Source organism: Pantherophis guttatus, chromosome 5 (assembly GCF_059756535.1).
Source record: "Pantherophis guttatus breed Tessera chromosome 5, ASM5975653v1, whole genome shotgun sequence".
Taxonomy (NCBI): Eukaryota; Metazoa; Chordata; class Lepidosauria; order Squamata; family Colubridae; genus Pantherophis; species Pantherophis guttatus.
In genome coordinates this window covers 3,185,941-3,204,846 of record NC_142067.1, presented here as the reverse complement: position 1 = coordinate 3,204,846, position 18,906 = coordinate 3,185,941, and the positions used below count along the sequence as shown (strand labels likewise).

Below are 18,906 nucleotides of genomic sequence, written 5' to 3'. Positions count from 1 at the left end.
ATAGAATAGAATAGGAGAAAAATGCAGAATGGAATGGAATGGAATGGAATAGAATAGAATGGAATAGAATAGAATAGAATAGAATAGAATAGAATAGAATAGAATAGAATAGAATAGAATAGGAGAAAAATGCAGAATGGAATGGAATGGAATAGAATAGAATAGAATAGAATAGAATAGAATAGAATAGAATAGAATAGAATAGGAGAAAAATGCAGAATAGAATAGAATAGAATAGAATAGAATAGAATAGAATAGAATAGGAGAAAAATGCAGAATGGAATGGAATGGAATGGAATAGAATAGAATAGAATAGAATAGAATAGAATAGAATAGAATAGAATAGGAGAAAAATGCAGAATAGAATGGAATGGAATGGAATAGAATAGAATGGAATAGAATAGAATAGAATAGAATAGAATAGAATAGAATAGAATAGAATAGAATAGAATAGAATAGAATAGGAGAAAAATGCAGAATGGAATGGAATGGAATGGAATAGAATAGAATAGAATAGAATAGAATAGAATAGAATAGAATAGAATAGAATAGAATAGGAGAAAAATGCAGAATAGAATAGAATAGAATAGAATAGAATAGAATAGAATAGGAGAAAAATGCAGAATGGAATGGAATGGAATGGAATAGAATAGAATAGAATAGAATAGAATAGAATAGAATAGAATAGAATAGAATAGGAGAAAAATGCAGAATGGAATGGAATGGAATAGAATAGAATGGAATAGAATAGAATAGAATAGAATAGAATAGAATAGAATAGAATAGAATAGAATAGAATAGGAGAAAAATGCAGAATAGAATAGAATAGAATAGAATAGAATAGAATAGAATAGAATAGAATAGAATAGGAGAAAAATGCAGAATGGAATGGAATGGAATGGAATAGAATAGAATAGAATAGAATAGAATAGAATAGAATAGAATAGAATAGAATAGGAGAAAAATGCAGAATGGAATGGAATGGAATGGAATAGAATAGAATGGAATAGAATAGAATAGAATAGAATAGAATAGAATAGAATAGAATAGAATAGAATAGAATAGAATAGGAGAAAAATGCAGAATGGAATGGAATGGAATAGAATAGAATAGAATAGAATAGAATAGAATAGAATAGAATAGGAGAAAAATGCAGAATAGAATAGAATAGAATAGAATAGAATAGAATAGAATAGAATAGAATAGGAGAAAAATGCAGAATGGAATGGAATGGAATGGAATGGAATAGAATAGAATAGAATAGAATAGAATAGAATAGAATAGAATAGAATAGAATAGGCGAAAAATGCAGAATGGAATGGAATGGAATGGAATAGAATAGAATGGAATAGAATAGAATAGAATAGAATAGAATAGAATAGAATAGAATAGAATAGAATAGAATAGAATAGAATAGAATAGGAGAAAAATGCAGAATGGAATGGAATGGAATGGAATGGAATAGAATAGAATAGAATAGAATAGAATAGAATAGAATAGAATAGAATAGAATAGAATAGAATAGGAGAAAAATGCAGAATAGAATGGAATAGAATAGAATAGAATAGAAGAAAAATGCAGAATAGAATGGAATAGAATAGAATAGAATAGGAGAAAAATGCAGAATAGAATGAATAGAATAGAATAGAATAGAATAGAATAGAATAGAATAGGAGAAAAATGCAGAATAGAATAGAATAGAATAGAATAGAATAGAATAGAATAGAATAGAATAGAATAGAATAGAATAGCAAAGTTGGAAGGGACCTTGGAGGTCTTCTAGTCCAACCCCCTGCTCAGGCAGAAAGCCCTACACACCATTTTAGACAAAAGGCTGTCCCGTCTCTTCTTAAAAATTTCCGGTGTTGGAGCACCCACAAACATCTGGTGGCAAGTTGTTCCACTGGTTAAATCGTTCTGTCTGGAAATTCCTCCTGAATTCCAGGTTGCTTTCTCTCCTTGATGAGTTTCCACCCGTTGCTTCTTGTCCTGCCTTTCAGGTCCTTTGCACAGTTCAGATTGGTCCAAAATTCAGCCTGAAACAACATTTTTTCCAACTGTCTGCATAGCTGGCTGGGGGGGGGATTCTGGGAGTTGTAGTCCACCCTAAGAAATCCCCAGCCAGCTATGAAAACAATTGAATTTAGTTAAATGTTGTCAGTTGGGGGAAGGGGGCCCGACTATTTGTATAGGGTATTTAATTTGTTGGTTCTCAGCTTGGCCTACCTCAAAAGGTTGTTGTGTGGGAAAAATGGGACGAGGGAAGGCTCTAAGTGCTCTCTCCTGAAGGAAAGACAGAAAAAAATATACAGTAAATAGCACAGGTCGCTCTTGACTTCCAAATTTTCACTTAGTGACCTTTCCAAGATACAAAGCAAAATTGCCAAGGTTTGAGAAATACTAATTTAGCGTCAGCAAGGGGTTGAATCAGACTGTCATAAAAGGTACAGAGGGGTGGACTAGAAGACCTTCAAGGCCCCTTCCAACTCGGTTATTCTTCCAACATTCTCCGATTCTATTTGCAGGCCATTTCATTCGCTGGAAACAGAACGGGTTCGGTCCTCTATTCGTTACTTCCGCATATATAAATATAGAAAGATGTAAGTTCTCCCTAAATCTTTACTTTCTCTTTTCTTTTTCATCACGTCTGTTTATTTTTTTCCCCCAGAGCGGTCGAAGTTTCGTTCTTTCTTTTTGCTTCTCCAATGCGAAGAAAGTAAGCCCAACTTCCTCCTCGTTGCCCATCCATTCGGACAAAGAACTCTTTCAAAATCCTTTCCTGGCATTTAAACGATGGTGAACTTCGTTGGAAGCCTCCGTCCTTGGGGTGGGGGGTGGGGGGGTTTAAATGGGTTCAGGCTTTTGATTGCTCAGAACATTTTGATGTCTTTTGACACCTCCTGTAGACAGATAGTCCTCGATTTACAAGCATCTCCTGGTGACTGGTAACCAAAGTCACCCAGCCAGCTTTCCTGGTTAAGGCAGGACTAGAACTCACCATCTCCTGGTGATTGGCCCAAAGTCACCCAGCTGGCTTTCATGGCTAACGTAGAACTAGAATTCACCATCTCCTGGTGATTGGCCCAAAGACACCCAGTTGGCTTTCATGCCTAAGCCAGGACTAGAACTCACCATCTCCTGGTGATTGGCCCAAAGACACCCAGTTGGCTTTCATGCCTAAATCAGGACTAGAACTCACCATCTCCTGGTGATTGGCCCAAAGACACCCAGTTGGCTTTCATGCCTAAGCCAGGACTAGAACTCACCATCTCCTGGTGATTGGCCCAAAGTCACCCAGCTGGCTTTCATGGCTAACGTAGTACTAGAATTCACCATCTCCTGGTGATTAATCGAAAGCCACCCAGCCAGCTTTCCTGGTTAAGGCAGGACTAGAATTCACCATCTCCTGGTGATTAATCGAAAGCCACCCAGCCAGCTTTCCTGGTTAAGCCAGGACTAGAACTCACCATCTCCTGGTGATTGGCCCAAAGAGACCCAGTTGGCTTTCATGCCTAAGGCAGGACTAGAACTCACCATCTCCTGGTGATTAATCGAAAGCCACCCAGCCAGCTTTCCTGGTTAAGGCAGGCCTAGAACTCACCATCTCCTGGTGATTGGCCCAAAGTCACCCAGTTGGCTTTCATGCCTAAACCAGGACTAGAACTCACCATCTCCTGGTGATTGATCAAAAGCCACCCAGACAGCTTTCCTGGTTAAACCAGGATTAGAACTCACCATCTCCTGGTGATTGGCCCAAAGTCACCCAGCTAGCTTTTTCTTTTTTCTAAGATTTTTTATTTTATAAGCAAACAAACATTTAATACATCAGTCATTTTCCATGTGACATCTCGGTGTTTTCTCCATGGCTTCCTCTTTTTTGTTGTTTCTTCTGTCTTCATTTTCACCATTTCTCCAAAAATACAATATTCTAATTATACCATTTTCTTAGATAGCTATTAGTTTGCTTATCTATATCTCTTTTGTAACCAATGGTAAAATTGATCCCATATCTTAAAATATTCTAAATCCTCTCTTTCTTTAATCATCAAAGTTAATCTATTCATTCCTGCACAGTCTACAGTTTTTTTAATCACTTTTCCTTCCAGAGGTATTTTCTCTGCTTTCCAGTTTTGTGCAAAAACAATCCTTGCAGCTGTTATTACATGTATAATCAAATAAATATTTTCTTTGCTAGTTTTCTCTGGACCCAGTTGACTTTCATGCCTAAGGCAGGACTAGAACTCACCTTCTCCTGGTGATTGGCCCAAAGTCACCCAGTTGGCTTTCATGCCTAAGGCAGGACTAGAACTCCCCGTCTCCTGGTGATTGATCCAAAGTCACCTAACCAGCTTTTATGCCTAAAGCAGGACTAGAACTCACCGTCTCCTGGCAATTCGCCCAAAGACACCAGCCAGCTTTCCTGTTTAAGGCAGGACTAGAACTCACCATCTCCTGGTGATTAGTCCAAAGTCACCCAGCTGGCTTTCATGCCTAAGGCAGGACTAGAACTCACTGTCTCCTAGTGATTGGCCCAAAGTCACCTAACCAGCTTTCATGCCTAAAGCAGGACTAGAACTCCCCGTCTCCTGGCGATTGGCCCAAAGACACCCAGCTGGCTTTCATGCCTAAGCCAGGACTAGAACTCACCCTCCCGTTTTCTAGCCTACCGCCTTAACCACTAGGCCAAACTGTCATGCCGACGATGCCAATGTGTCATTCGCACTGTTGGTGTGACACTATCCCAGCCCTCCTGACATCGCCCACCGGAGTTGCAGAGACTTACCGGCTTAAAGTTCATTGTAAAATTCGATCTCACGACCCACTGGTCTTAAAATTCCCACACACCCTTCTGGAGGCTTAGACCCTGGGATCACCCTTGCTAACGCTACGCCTGCGTCCATATTCACACGGCCACTCCAAATATGGTGCCCGAGGCCTGTGAACTTTCCACGTTTGCAGAGTAAAGATAGAATCGATAGACGCAGCTCTCCTGGGGGTGGGGGGAAACCCCAAGGATTTGCAGGATTATTATCAATAGCAACTTCCTGGCTGAGATGTATGGAATACTTTCCCAAGAGGCGGGGAATGTGTCTTTCCAGGAAAGCGAAGTAACCAAATTAGGGACGAGACAGCTCCGGCGAGAATGCGGAGCTGTCTCCTTGCACCGCCCAGGAATGAAATCTGGTTATACTTTTGCAACTTTTTGCAAAAGGCCAATGCAACCCTAGGCTCCATCAACCGAGGGATAATCACAAGAAGTGTTAATATCATTTTATAAGGCCTTGGTAAGGCCACACTTGAGAGTATTGCATCCTGTTTCGGTTGCCAAGTTATAAAACAGATGTGGAGACTCTAGAAAGAGTGCAGAGAAGAGCAACCAGGATGATGAGGGGACTGGAGGCTGAAACATATGAAGAACAGTTGCAGGAACTGGGTATGTCTGGTTTAATGAAAAGAAGGACCAGGGGAGACATGATAGCAGTCTTCCAATATCTCAGGGGCTGCCCCAAAGAAGAGGGAGTCAAGCTATTCTCCAAAGCACCTGAAGGCAGGACAAGAAGCAATGGGTGGAAATCAACCAAGGAGAGAAGCAACTTAGAACTAAGGAGGAATTTCCTGACAGTGAGAACAATTAATCAGCGGAACAACTTTGCCTCCAGAAGTTGTGAATGCTCCAATACTGGAAGTTTTTAAGAAGATGTTAGATAACCATTTGTCTGAAGTGGTGTAGAGTTTCCTGCCTAGGCAGAGGGTTGGACTAGAAGATCTCCAAGGTCCCTTCCAACTCTCTCTTCTCTTCTCTTCTTTCCTATTTCTTCTCTTCTCTTCTCTTCTCCTCTCCTCTCCTCTCCTCTACTCTACTCTACTCTACTCTACTCTATTCCTTATTCTATAGTCTATTCTATTCTACTCTGCTCTACTCCTTATTCTATAGTCTATTCTATTCTATTCTATTCTATTCTATTCTATTCTATTCTATTCTATTCTATTCTATTCTACTCTACTCTACTCTACTCTACTCTATTCCTTATTCTATAGTCTATTCTATTCTACTCTACTCTACTCCTTATTCTATAGTCTATTCTATTCTATTCTATTCTCATACGGCACAGAAAATGCAGGTATTAGTACCTCACGTGATCTTGATTGTATGAATAGCCAACACCCTGGAAGATAAGATCCAGATGGATCTTGACAGACCTGAACCCTGGGCCCTATCTAAGAAAATGAAATTCAATGCAGAGAAAAGTAAAGTCTTACACTGAGGCAAGAAAAACCAAAAGTGCACATATAGACTGGGTGAAACCAGGCTTAATAGCAGTGACTTGTTTTTTTTTTTTTAAATTTGATTTATATGCCGCCCTTCTCCGGAGACTCAGGGTGGCTTACAATGCATTAAGCAATAGCCTTCATCCTTTTGTATATTTATACAAAGTCAGCTTATTGCCCCCACAAACTGGGTCCTCGATTTACCTACCTTAGAAAGGATGGAAGGCTGAGTCAACCTTGAGCCTTGGAGAGATTCGAACTTACTTTAATTGCAGGCAGCTGGTCTTAATAACCAGCTTGATAACAGGGTGCCTTAGACCACTGTACTACCAAGGCTCTTGTGAGAGGGATCTGGGAGTCTTAGCGGAGAACCAGCTAAATATGAGCCAGTCGTGTGCGGCGACAGCCAAAAAAGCCAACGCAATCCTTAATTGCATTAACAGAGGGATTCAATCAAGATCAAGGGAGGCACTAATACCACTATATAAAGCCTTAGTAAGGCCACACCTAGAGTCCTGCATCCAGTTTTGGTCACCACACTATAAAAAAGGATGTTGAGACTCTGGAAAGAGTGCAGAGAAGAGCAACCAGGAGGATGAGGGGACTGGAGGTTAAAACATACGATGAACGGTTGCAGGAACTGGGCCTGGCTAGTCTAGTGAAGAGAAGGACCAGGGGAGACAGGAGAGCATCTTCCAATATTGGAGGGGCTGCCACAGAGAGGAGGAAGGGGGTCAAGCTATTTTCCAAGGCACCGAAAGGGCAAACAAGGAATAATGGATGGAAAGGAGAAGAGAGGAGAGGAGAGAAAAGAGAAGAGGAGAGGAGAGAAGAGAAGAGAAGAGAAGAGAAGAGAAGAGAAGAAGAAGAGAGGAGGAAGGAGGTCAAGCTATTTTCCAAGGCACCCAAAGGGCAAACAAGGAATAATGGATGGAAAGGAGAAGAGAGGAGAGGAGAGAAAAGAGAAGAGGAGAGGAGAGAAGAGAAGAGAAGAGAAGAGAAGAGAAGAAGAAGAGAGGAGGAAGGAGGTCAAGCTATTTTCCAAGGCACCCAAAGGGCAAACAAGGAATAATGGATGGAATCTGATCAAGGAGAGAGCCAACAGAAGAGGAGAGGAGAGGAGTAGAGAAAAGAGAAGAGAAAAGAGAAGAGAGAAGAGAAGAGGAAAGAGAAGAGAGAAGAGAAGAGGAGAGGAGAGAAAAGAGAAGAGAAGAGAAGAGAAGAGAGAAGAGAAGAGAAGAGAAGAGAAGAGAAGAGAAAAGAGAAGAGAAGAGAGAAAAGAGAAGAGGAGAGGAGAAGAGAAGAGAAAAGAAGAGAAGAGAAAAGAGAAGAGAAGAAGAGAAAAGAAGAGAAGAGAAGAAGAAGAAGAGAGGAGGAAGGGGGTCAAGCTATTTTCCAAAGCCCCCAAAGGCCAGACAAGGAATCATGGATGGAAACAGATCCAGGAGAGATTCAACCTAGAAATCAGGAGGAATTGTATGACTGTGGGAACTGTTAACCAGTGGAACGACTTGCCACCAGAAGCTGTGGGGTTTCATCCCTGGAGGCTTTCAACAAGAGACTGGACTGCCATCGGTCAGAAACGGTGTAGGGCCTCCTGCTTGGGCAGGGGGTCGGACTAGATGACCTCCAAGGTCCCTCCCCACTCTCTTCCTCCGTCATCTGTATCCCTCTGTTGATGCCATTTGGCTTCCAAGGAAGCTTCAAAACCTCCTGCTGGTCCTGCCAAGAGGAGAAGGTGCGGCAGGGAAGGAGGGAGGGCAGGGCAGAGCAGCGGCGGGGCCGGGCCAGGCTGGGGAGCTGGGCGGGTTCGCGGCTGGCTGCGGCTCTTCCCCGCCGGAGCCCGAGCGGAGCGGAGCGCAACGGCGGCGTGGTTCCCAGGGACGTCTCGCCTCTTTTCTCGCCGCCGCCGGGCAAAGCAAGCAAGCGGGGCTGCCGATCGGGCGCTGCGGGGCCAGGTGTCCGAGGCCAGGTAGGGGCTCCGCGGAAGGGCGCAGTGGGGCAGCCGCCAGGCTGGGCAAGAGCCGCTCCTGCGCCCCGGGGAAGCGCAAAGCAAGGAGCTCGGGGCTTCCACGAGGGAAGCAGGGAGGGAGGGAGGGTGAGGGGGGGTCTGTTGTGGGAGGCACGGATAGCTGACCTCTAAGGTTCCCTCCCCTTTTTTTGGACCGTGGAAGAAGCCGCCTTGGGGAGAGAGAAAGGGGGTCTCCCCAGGCTTTCCCCCATTTAAAGGGTGGGGGGGCTGTTGTGGGAGGCAGGGATAGCTGACCTCTGAGGTTCCCCCCCTTTTTTGGACCTCAAAAGAAGCCACCTTGGGGGAGAGAAAGGGGGTCCCCCAGGCTTTCCCCCATTTTAAGGGTGGGTGGCCAGTCTTGAAAGGCTCGGATAGCTGACCTTTAAGGTCCCCCCTTTTTTTGGACCATGGAAGAAGCTGCCTTGGGGAGAGAAAAAGGGGGTCCCCCAGGCTTTCCCCCATTTAAAGGGTGGGGGGGCTGTTGTGGGAGGCACGGATAGCTGACCTCTAAGGTTCCCTCCCCTTTTTTTGGACCTCAAAAGAAGCCACCTTGGGGGAGAGAAAGGGGGTCTCCCCAGGCTTTCCCCCATTTAAAGGGTGGGTGGCTAGTCTTGAAAGGCTCGGATAGCTGACCTCTAAGGTTCCCCCCCTTTTTTGGACCGTGGAAGAAGCTGCCTTGGGGAGAGAGAAAGGGGGTCCCCCAGGCTTTCCCCCATTTTAAGGGTGGGGGGGCTGTTGTGGGAGGCACGGATAGCTGACCTCTAAGGTTCCCCCCCTTTTTTGGACCGTGGAAGAAGCTGCCTTGGGGAGAGAAAAAGGGGGTCCCCCAGGCTTTCCCCCATTTAAAGGGTGGGGGGGCTGTTGTGGGAGGCAGGGATAGCTGACCTCTGAGGTTCCCCCCCTTTTTTGGACCTCAAAAGAAGCCACCTTGGGGGAGAGAAAGGGGGTCCCCCAGGCTTTCCCCCATTTTAAGGGTGGGTGGCCAGTCTTGAAAGGCTCGGATAGCTGACCTTTAAGGTCCCCCCTTTTTTTGGACCATGGAAGAAGCTGCCTTGGGGAGAGAAAAAGGGGGTCCCCCAGGCTTTCCCCCATTTAAAGGGTGGGGGGGCTGTTGTGGGAGGCACGGATAGCTGACCTCTAAGGTTCCCTCCCCTTTTTTTGGACCTCAAAAGAAGCCACCTTGGGGGGGAGAAAGGGGGTCCCCCAGGCTTTCCCCCATTTAAAGGGTGGGTGGCTAGTCTTGAAAGGCTCGGATAGCTGACGTCTAAGGTTCCCCCCCTTTTTTTGGACCAGGGAAGAAGCCACCTTGGGGGAGAGAAAGGGGGTCCCCCAGGCTTTCCCCCCATTTAAAGGGTGGGGGGCTGTTGTGGGAGGCACGGATAGCTGACCTCTAAGGTTCCCTCCCTTTTTATGGACCTCGAAAGAAGCCGCTTTGGGGGAGAGAAAGGGGATCCCCCAGGCTTTCCCCCCATTTAAAGGGGGGGGCTGTTGTGGGAGGCACGGATAGCTGACCTCTAAGGTTCCCCCCTTTTTTTGGACCGTGGAAGAAGCCGCCTTGGGGAGAGAAAAAGGGGGTCCCCCAGGCTTTCCCCCATTTAAAGGGTGGGTGGCCAGTCTTGAAAGGCTCGGATAGCTGACCTCTAAGGTTCCCCCCCCCTTTTTTTGGACCAGGGAAGAAGCCACCTTGAGGGAGAGAAAGGGGGGGTCCCCCAGGCTTTCCCCATTGAATGGGGATTTTAGGGTCCTATTTTAGGGCTGGAAGGACTTTCGAGGTCCTCTAGTCCACCCCTCTGGTCAGGGCATCTCTGCGCTAAGCCCACCTGGACAGGTGGCCCCCCCCCATCCAGCCACGAGCGTGTGTATTCACGTGCCTTTGTTTGCGTGTCAGTGTCCCATGTGTTTACTTATGTGCATCTTTGCGCGTTTGTGTTTACTCGCGTGTGTTTTTTTGTGGGGATCCGTCCTCCAACCCAGAACAGCCCCCCCTTCCCCACCCCCGGCACATGGCAGCCTTTTCCAATATTTGCACATTTTATTTTATTTTATTTTATTTGCATCGTAAATATTCTCCCCTCTTGTGGGTTGGGTCTTCTGACAAAGCCAGGGCATCTAGTTTACTCTATTTTATTTATTTTTTAAAAACATTTTGCAATTTATTGAGCTGCCGTTGAATCATATCTGTTGGATTTTATGGTTTGGAATGAAGAGAGAAAGTTTCCCCACTGGATTAAAAAATTTCTTTTTCCTTTCAAGATGTTTCTCTCTCACTCTCTCTCTCTCCTTTTCCTCCTGGCTGGGTGGGGAGCCCCAAAAGTCCAGTCCGAGGACTGCGTTAAAATCCCCCCCCCCCGCACCTTGTGTTTTGCAGAGTGAGAAGAACAGATAATCCTCGAATTACGACCGGGATTGAGCCCAACATTTCCCCATCGCTAAGCAAGACAGTTTGCTAAGGGAGTTTTTGCCCCGTTTAATGATCTTTCTTGCCATCGTGGTTAAGTGAATCACTGCGATAGTAACCCGGTTGTTAAGTGAATCTGGCTTCCTGGCTGACGTGAAGCCAGAACACCGTCACCGTTATACTTAGAGTCTAGTTCTAGTCCTGAAAGCCGGCTCGGTGGCCATTCACCAGGAGACAGTGAGTTCTAGTTGCCCTTTAGGCAGGAAAGCCAGCAGGGTGCGTTTCGGCCAATGAGCAGGAGGCAGGGAGTTCTTGTCCCACCTTAGGCATGAAAGCCAGCTGAGTGGGCCAATCACCAGGAGACGGTGAATTCTAGTACAGCCTCAGGCATGAAAGCCAGCTGAGTGACTTTGGGCCATTCACCAGGAGACGGTGAATCCTAGTTCCGCCTTGGGCATGAAAGCCATCTGGGTGACTTTGGGCCAATCACCAGGAGATGGTGAATTCTAGTACAGCCTCAGGCATGAAAGCCATCTGGGTGACTTTGGGCCATGCACCAGGAGACGGTGAGTTCTAGTTGCCCTTTAGGCAGGAAAGCCAGCAGGGTGCGTTTCGGCCAATGAGCAGGAGGCAGGGAGTTCTTGTCCCACCTTAGGCATGAAAGCCAGCTGAGTGGGCCAATCACCAGGAGACGGTGAATCCTAGTTCCGCCTTGGGCATGAAAGCCATCTGGGTGACTTTGGGCCAATCACCAGGAGACGGTGAGTTCTAGTTCCACCTTAGGCAGGAGAGCCAGCAGGGTGCATTTGGGCCAATGAGTAGGAGGCGGGGAGTTCTAGTCCCACGTTAGGCATGAAAGCCAGCTGAGTGGGCCATTCACCAGGAGACAATGAGTTCTAGTGCTGTATTGCGCATGAAAGGCGGCTGGGTGACTTTGTGCCAATCACCAGGAGATGGTGAGTCCTAGTTCCGTCCTGGGCATGAAAGCCATCTGGGTGACTTTGGGCCAATCACCAGGAGACGGTGAGTTCTAGTTCCGCCTTGGGCATGAAAGCCATCTGGGTGACTTTGGGCCAATCACCAGGAGAAAGTGAGTTCTAGTTCCACCTTGGGCATGAAAGCCATCTGGGTAACTTTGGGCCAATCACCAGGAGACGGTGAGTTCTAGTTCCACCTTGGGCATGAAAGCCATCTGGGTAACTTTGGGCCAATCACCAGGAGAAAGTGAGTTCTAGTTCCGTCCTGGGCATGAAAGCCATCTGGGTGACTTTGGGCCAATCACCAGGAGACGGTGAGTTCTAGTTCCACCTTGGGCATGAAAGCCATCTGGGTGACTTTGGGCCAATCACCAGGAGAAAGTGAGTTCTAGTTCCGCCTTGGGCATGAAAGCCATCTGGGTGACTTTGGGCCAATCACCAGGAGACGGTGAGTTCTAGTTCCACCTTGGGCATGAAAGCCATCTGGGTAACTTTGGGCCAATCACCAGGAGAAAGTGAGTTCTAGTTCCGTCCTGGGCATGAAAGCCATCTGGGTGACTGTGGGCCAGTCCCTCCCTCTCAGCTCACCCCACCTCGCAGAGTTGTGGGGAAAATAGGAGGAGGAGGGAGTATTATTTATGTTCACCACCTAGATATTTATATAATAAGGGGGGGGGAATAAATTTAAAAACGTGGCATATATATAATATAAAGTGAAATTAGATATTAACACACTGGATATAAATGTAAATAATGATCCTGCTAACAAAACAGTTAATTATGAATATTTAAAAATAAAGAGAAGGAGCGGGAGGATAAAAGCTAAGAGTAAAGACAAAAGTCGATGCAGAACGTTGTAAAATTGTATATATCTGTTGTTAGTATTGTATTTTAACGTCTGGTGTATGCGTGTTTTTTGTTTTTGTCTCTTGATTTCTTTTGCTATTGTGTGTTTGGTTTTAAAATGTAAAATACTCAATAAAAATTATTTTTTAAAAAAATAAATAAAAAAAAAACGTGGCACGAAAGGGCAAGTTTGGCCTTCTGTGGGTGGCAGTTGGACAGCTCGAATGACGGCAGGGGAAGCTGGGCCCTGGCAAGTCCCGGGTTCGAGTTTTCCATTTCACCACCTACCAAATGAAAACCCCTCCCTCGGAACTGAAGCCAGAAGGACGACTGAGTCCACTTCCACCGCATGGGGAGAGGGGAACCAATTTGTGTTTGTCAGCTTGGACAGAAGCTCCGTGCCACCGTCTTCATTTCGTGATTTCCCGGCCGGTAGAATATCCGTCTCCTGTTTTCAGTCATCAGTGGATCAGATGCTGGTTTGTTCCTTGAGGGAGATGCTGGTTTGTTCCTTGAGGGAGATGCTGGTTTGCTCCTTGAGGGAGATGCTGGTTTGTTCCTTGAGGGAGATGCTGCTTTGCTCCTTGAGGGAGATGCTGGTTTGTTCCTTGAGGGAGATGCTGGTTTGTTCCTTGAGGGAGATGCTGGTTTGTTCCTTGAGGGAGATGCTGGTTTGCTCCTTGAGGGAGATGCTGGTTTGTTCCTTGAGGGAGATGCTGCTTTGTTCCTTGAGGGAGATTCTGGTTTGCTCCTTGAGGGAGATTCTGGTTTGCTCCTTGAGGGAGATGCTGGTTTGTTCCTTGAGGGAGATACTGGTTTGTTCCTTGAGAGAGATGCTGGTTTGTTCAATGAGGGAGATGCTGATTTGTTCCTTGAGGGAGATGCTGATTTGTTCCTTGAGGGAGATGCTGGTTTGTTCCTTGAGGGAAATGCTGCTTTGTTCCTTGAGGGAGATGCTGCTTTGTTCCTTGAGGGAGATGCTGGTTTGTTCCTTGAGTTACGGGGCCGGTCTTTCTTTGGTTTGTTTTCCAAGATGCAACCTCAGTCTGGTCGATCAATCGATGTTTTTTTTTCCCAGATCGATCGTTGTGCCGCGAAATCATTTTGTACTGCAGGAAACCACATGGATCGATTTGTCTCCGGCAGGATCTGACCCCAAAAACTGGTCTTCCAATGGTGGCCCCATCACCGTTGTGACTGAGTTTGTCAGAATTATAGAATAACGGAAGGGACCTTGGAGGTCTTCTAGTCCAGCCCCAGGTTGGACTCAAGCAGGAGATCCTATACCAGTGACGGCGAACCTTGTTGTTGTCGCGGGCCGAAAATGCGCCTGGGAGCCCGCACCCGTAATGCAATGCACGCGGGACATCCCCCTGTGGGCCCTGCCCCTCAGCACATGCGCGGGAGACCCCCTGCGCTCCCCCAAATCCCGTGCGTGTATGCGCAATTCCCCCGCACCCCGTTTTGGGCCTAGTAGGCCTCCCTGCAGCCTCCTGGGACCAAAAATGGGCCGTGGGGGAGGGGCACCCCCCACTCCCCTCCTGCCCCTGTGCATGCACACGTGACCCCCCATTCCCCCACACATGTGCACATGCCCCCTGCATGCGCCCCACCCTTCACGCATACACAGCAGAGACCCGAAAATCAGCTGGCTGGCGGAAGGCGCGAACGCATGCATGCCACAGGTTTGCCATCACGGTCCTATACCATTTTGGTTGTTATTTATTTATTTATTTATTTATTTGGTTCGATTTATATGCCGCCCTTCTCCGGAGACTCAGGGCGGCTTACAATGCGCTAAGCAACAGCCTTCATCCTTTTGTATATTTATACAATGTCAGTTTATTGCCCCCACAATCTGGGTCCTCATTTTACCTACCTTAGAAAGGATGGAAGGCTGAGTCAACCTTGAGCCTGGTGAGATTCGAACTCGCAGTAAGGTGCTGGTGCTGGTGTTACTTAATAGCACTTTAGTCTGCTGTGCCACCAAGGCTCTTATGTTGTTGTCCTCCTCTTCCTCCTCCTCCTCCCCCCCCGTCACCACTCCTTCTCTTTTTCCTTCTCTTTTTCTTCCCCTACCTCTGCTCATCCTTATCCTTCTCCTTCGCCCTTTCTTTCTTTCTTTCTTTCTTTCTTTCTTTCTTTCTTTCTTTCTTTCTTTCTTTCTTTCTTTCTTTCTCTTCCTTCCTTCCTTCCTTCCTTCCTTCCTTCTCCTCCTCCTTCTCCTTCCCTTACCTCCACTCCTCCTTCTCCTTCTTTCCTTTCCTTCTTTCCTCCTCCTCCTCATATCCCACTCCCTTCTAGCATTGATAATATTACCTAGTTGGGTCATGAAATGTCTGCAAGAAAAAGAACCCAGCTCAGACAACATCAAGGACCCCAGAGTCTTCATCCTCCTCCTCCTCCTCCTCCTTCTCCCTTTCTTTCTTTCTTTCTTTCTTTCTTTCTTTCTTTCTTTCTTTCTTTCTTTCTTCCTTCCTTCCTTCCTTCCTTCCTTCCTTCCTTCCTTCCTTCCTTCTCCTCCTCCTCCTCCTCCTCCCCCTACCTCCACTCCTCCTTCTCCTTCTTTCCTTTCCTTCTTTCCTCCTCCTCCTCACATCCCACTCCCTTCTAGCATTGATAATATTACCTAGTTGGGTCACAAAAAGTCTGCAAGAAAAAGAACCCAGCTCAGACCACACCAAGGATCCCAGAGTCCTCCTCCTCCTCCTCTTCCTCCCTTTCTTTCTTTCTTTCTTTCTTTCTTTCTTTCTTTCTTTCTTTCTTTCTTTCTTCCTTCCTTCCTTCCTTCCTTCCTTCCTTCCTTCCTTCCTTCCTTCCTTCCTTCTCCTCCTCTTCCTCTTCCTCCTTCTCCTACCTCCACTCCTCCTTCTCCTTCTTTCCTTTCCTTCTTTCCTCCTCCTCCTCCTCACATCCCACTCCCTTCTAGCATTGATAATATTACCTAGTTGGGTCACGAAATGTCTGCAAGAAAAAGAACCCAGCTCAGACCCCAGAGTCTTCCTCCTCCTCTTCTTCCTCCTCCTCCTCTCTTTCCAAGCCTTTTCCAGCGAACCGGATCTTCTCATCACATATCCAGAATTGGATTTCTCCCTCCCCATTGCTGTATATCTAATGAATTCGATTTCACTCTCCTTCTCTCTATCCACCCTCCTGCCCTAGACTTTTGTGGAGAGGTAGGTTTGGGAAGTGGCCCAGGAGAGCAGCCTTCCTGAACTACAAGCCCCATAGACCCCAGCCAGGATGGCCCATCTCCCCTGCTCTTTTGTTTTGTCGTAAGTCAAGAAAAAGATGTTGGCGATTTAGCAATCAACTCTGAAACCGAAGCCTGTAAAATGTCATCGCAGACAAGACTCGGTGAGATGTTTTTTTTTTTTTAATGGCTGAAGAATTCTTTGAAAAATAACTGTGTAAAATCAAAAAGGATTTATTTTCCTCTCTATAGTTTGCATTCTTCTAATAGCAGCTCCGGCGCGGAAGACAGAGGTGGCCTGTTCCGCAGAAGGCCGAAAACGTGGGATAAAAAAACTCCAAAGAATTTCCCAGCTATTCCCAGATGTCCGTTTTGAAAATTCCCACCTAATCCATGCTGGCTTTGAAAGAACCAGCTTCCCACAGAACTCAGCCTAATAGTAGTCTCATCGTGGTTTGTCCAACTGTTTTCGTTAGAAACATTTTCTCTTGTAAAAGCGCATCGGCGCCTACGAGGAAGGAAGGAGTTTTTCCTTCTTTAGGGTTTAAAAAAAAAGGGAAACTTAAAATGGGAAGTTTCTACGCTTCGGTGCAAAAATGGAAAAAAGTGGAGGCGCCTTGCTGACTTCAGCTACTCAGTGTGGTCTGCGGGAGGTCGAAAAAGTCAAATTGGCCGTGATAATTATGCAGTCAAGGCATGCCTTTGTGTGCCGAGCACGTACTACCGGTGTATGCCATGAGTTGCCACATGGCTTGGATTTCGAAGAGCACGCTAAACCACCGCAAAACTATCTGAGGTTAAAGCTAACCTAGTTTGCTTCATTTTGCAAACGCAGCAGTTGCTTGGTCTCTAGCCAGCCTGGCCGAGCCTATCGATCGAATCCAGCTTTTTCGCTCCTGTTTGTGTCTGAAAAATCAATTCTTGCAATCCAACTCTCTCCTAGATCATCCATCGCCGTCTCTTCTCCCGAAGAGGCCGTGTTTATTAAAGGCAAAAAACAAAAAAAACCTTGGCAGATTTTCCAAGGACATCCAACAGCTTTCCTCACTCACCCCACCGTCTATCCTGCCGTTTTACTGCCTGCGTATTTACCACAAAGCCAGCAATTTTTTTAAAACCTTGAACGCATTTTTTTTTAACCTTTGGATGCATTTAGTCACGTGAAGTGTTAATTTCACTTTATAAGGCCTCAATAAGGCCACACTTGGAATCCGGCATCCAGTTTTGGTCGCCACGATGTAAAAAAGATGTTGAGACTCTAGAAAGAGTGCAGAGAAAAGCAACAAGGAGCCTGAGTGGCGTAGGAGGTTAATGCCTCCTAAGGCAGCATTTAACATCCAGCTGCCTGCAATTACTGCGAGTTCAATTCTCACCAGGCTCAAGGTTGACTCAGCCTTCCATCCTTTCTAAGGTAGGTAAATTGAGGATCCAGTTTGTGGGGGCAATAAGCTGACTTTGTATAAATATACAAAAGTATGAAAGGCTATTGCTTAATGCATTGTAAGCCGCCCTGAGTCTCCGGAGAAGGGCGGCATATACATCAAATTAAAAAATAAAATAAAATAAAAACCAAAGGATTAGGGGACTGGAGGCTCAAACATACAATGAACGGTTGCAGGAACTCGGTATGTCTCGTTTAATGAAAAGCAGGACTGGGGAGGACATGATAGCATCTTCCAATATTTGAGGGGCTGCCCCCAAAGAAGAGGGGGTCAACCTATTCTCCATGGCACCAGAAGGCAAGACAAGAAACTAATGGATGGAAACTAATCAAGGAGAGAAGCAACCTGGAACTAAGAAGAAATTTCCTGACAAGGTAGAACAATTAACCAGTGGAACAGCTTGCCACCAGAAGTTGTGGGTAATACATCACTGGAAGTTTTTAAGAAGAGATTGGACAGCCATTTGTCTGACACTCCTGCCTGAGTGGGGGGTTGGACTAGAAGACCTCCAAGGTCCCTTCCGACTATGTTATTCTGCTGTTTTGTTCTGTTGGGTGGATTTTGAAATCTTTAGTCAGGACAAGCAAATTCAAAGGGCAGGATTTTTTTTTCTAATGGAACCATTCAAGAAGAACTTTGCATTTGACTTTGGAGTTTTTAGCCTGGCTTGTTTTTTTTTTTGTTCGTTTGTTTTTTTGGATCTGTGAGTGTGAGAGAGAGAGAGAGTTTGAATTTGGAGCTTCTGGATTCATAAATGATCTCAGTGCTTGAGTGCCAATTGATTTACTATGAACAGAAAGTCTGCATCACACCTGGCTAAAGAAAATGTAAATATCCACTAAGTGGGAGCAAAGTTTTGCCGCCATCTAGTGGTCAACATCCATTTTGCAGGCCTAGTCTGTACATCCTTTTCTCTCTGCCATGTGGGATGTTTGCTCCCATCCTCCTTCAGTAAATGTACTGAATAGAGGATGATGGGATTGAAGCAGTGGTGAAATCCAATTTTTTTTTACTACCAGTTCTGTGGGCGTGGTGTGGCTTGGTGGGCGTGGCTTGGTGGGCATGGCAGGAGAAGGATACTGCAAAATCTCTGTTCCCACCCCACTCCAGGGGACAGCCAGAGATGGTATTTGCCGGTTCTCCGAACTACTCAAAATTTCCGCTACCGGTTCTCCAGAACCTGTCAGAACCTGCTGGATTTCACCCCTCGATTGAAGTCTGACATACAACTTTCTCTACTCTTACACTTATTTCCCAGGTGGGAATCCCAATCACCACTAAAATTGAGTCTCTCCCCCCTCCCCCTCCTCCTCTCCTCTCCTCTCCATCTTCTCCTCCTCCTCTTTTTCTTCTTCTTCTTCTTCTTCTTCTTCTTCCCCCTCCTCCTCCTCCTCCTCCTCCTTCTTCTCTCCTCCTCCTCCTCCTCCGCCTCCTAAAACCCCCAGTCTTCTAACACTGGTGATATTAGATTTTTTCTCCTCCTCCTCCTCCTCCTCCTCCTCCTCCTCCTCCTCCTCCTCCTCCTCCTCCTCCTCCTCCTCCTCCTCCTCCTTCTTCTTTATAGTTATAATGTACACTGAAGATGGCATTTAATTGCAATGACAATAAAGTAAACTAAACTAAACTAAACTACAGTAGTAGCCAAAATTGTGGAAACTTTTTGGGAAAAGTGTATTTTCTAAAACTAGCTAATAACACCACTTTATTTTGGAGTAGGACCATAAACTTATATATCAAAGAAAAGATAATTTAATCAAGAATGTAATGCA

The 18,906-nt window shown here is 45.9% G+C and overlaps 1 protein-coding gene across 1 annotated transcript in view; it reads left to right on the top strand.

Annotated features, from left to right (window-relative positions):
* The first annotated feature begins 8,005 nt into the window (after positions 1-8,005).
* The window catches only part of P2RY6 (pyrimidinergic receptor P2Y6), a 47,340-nt gene continuing 36,439 nt past the window's right edge, over positions 8,006-18,906 (top strand). The window contains exon 1 of the mRNA XM_087895731.1: positions 8,006-8,242. The gene's annotated coding sequence lies outside the window, so the exon portion shown is untranslated. The remainder of the gene's footprint in view (positions 8,243-18,906) is intronic.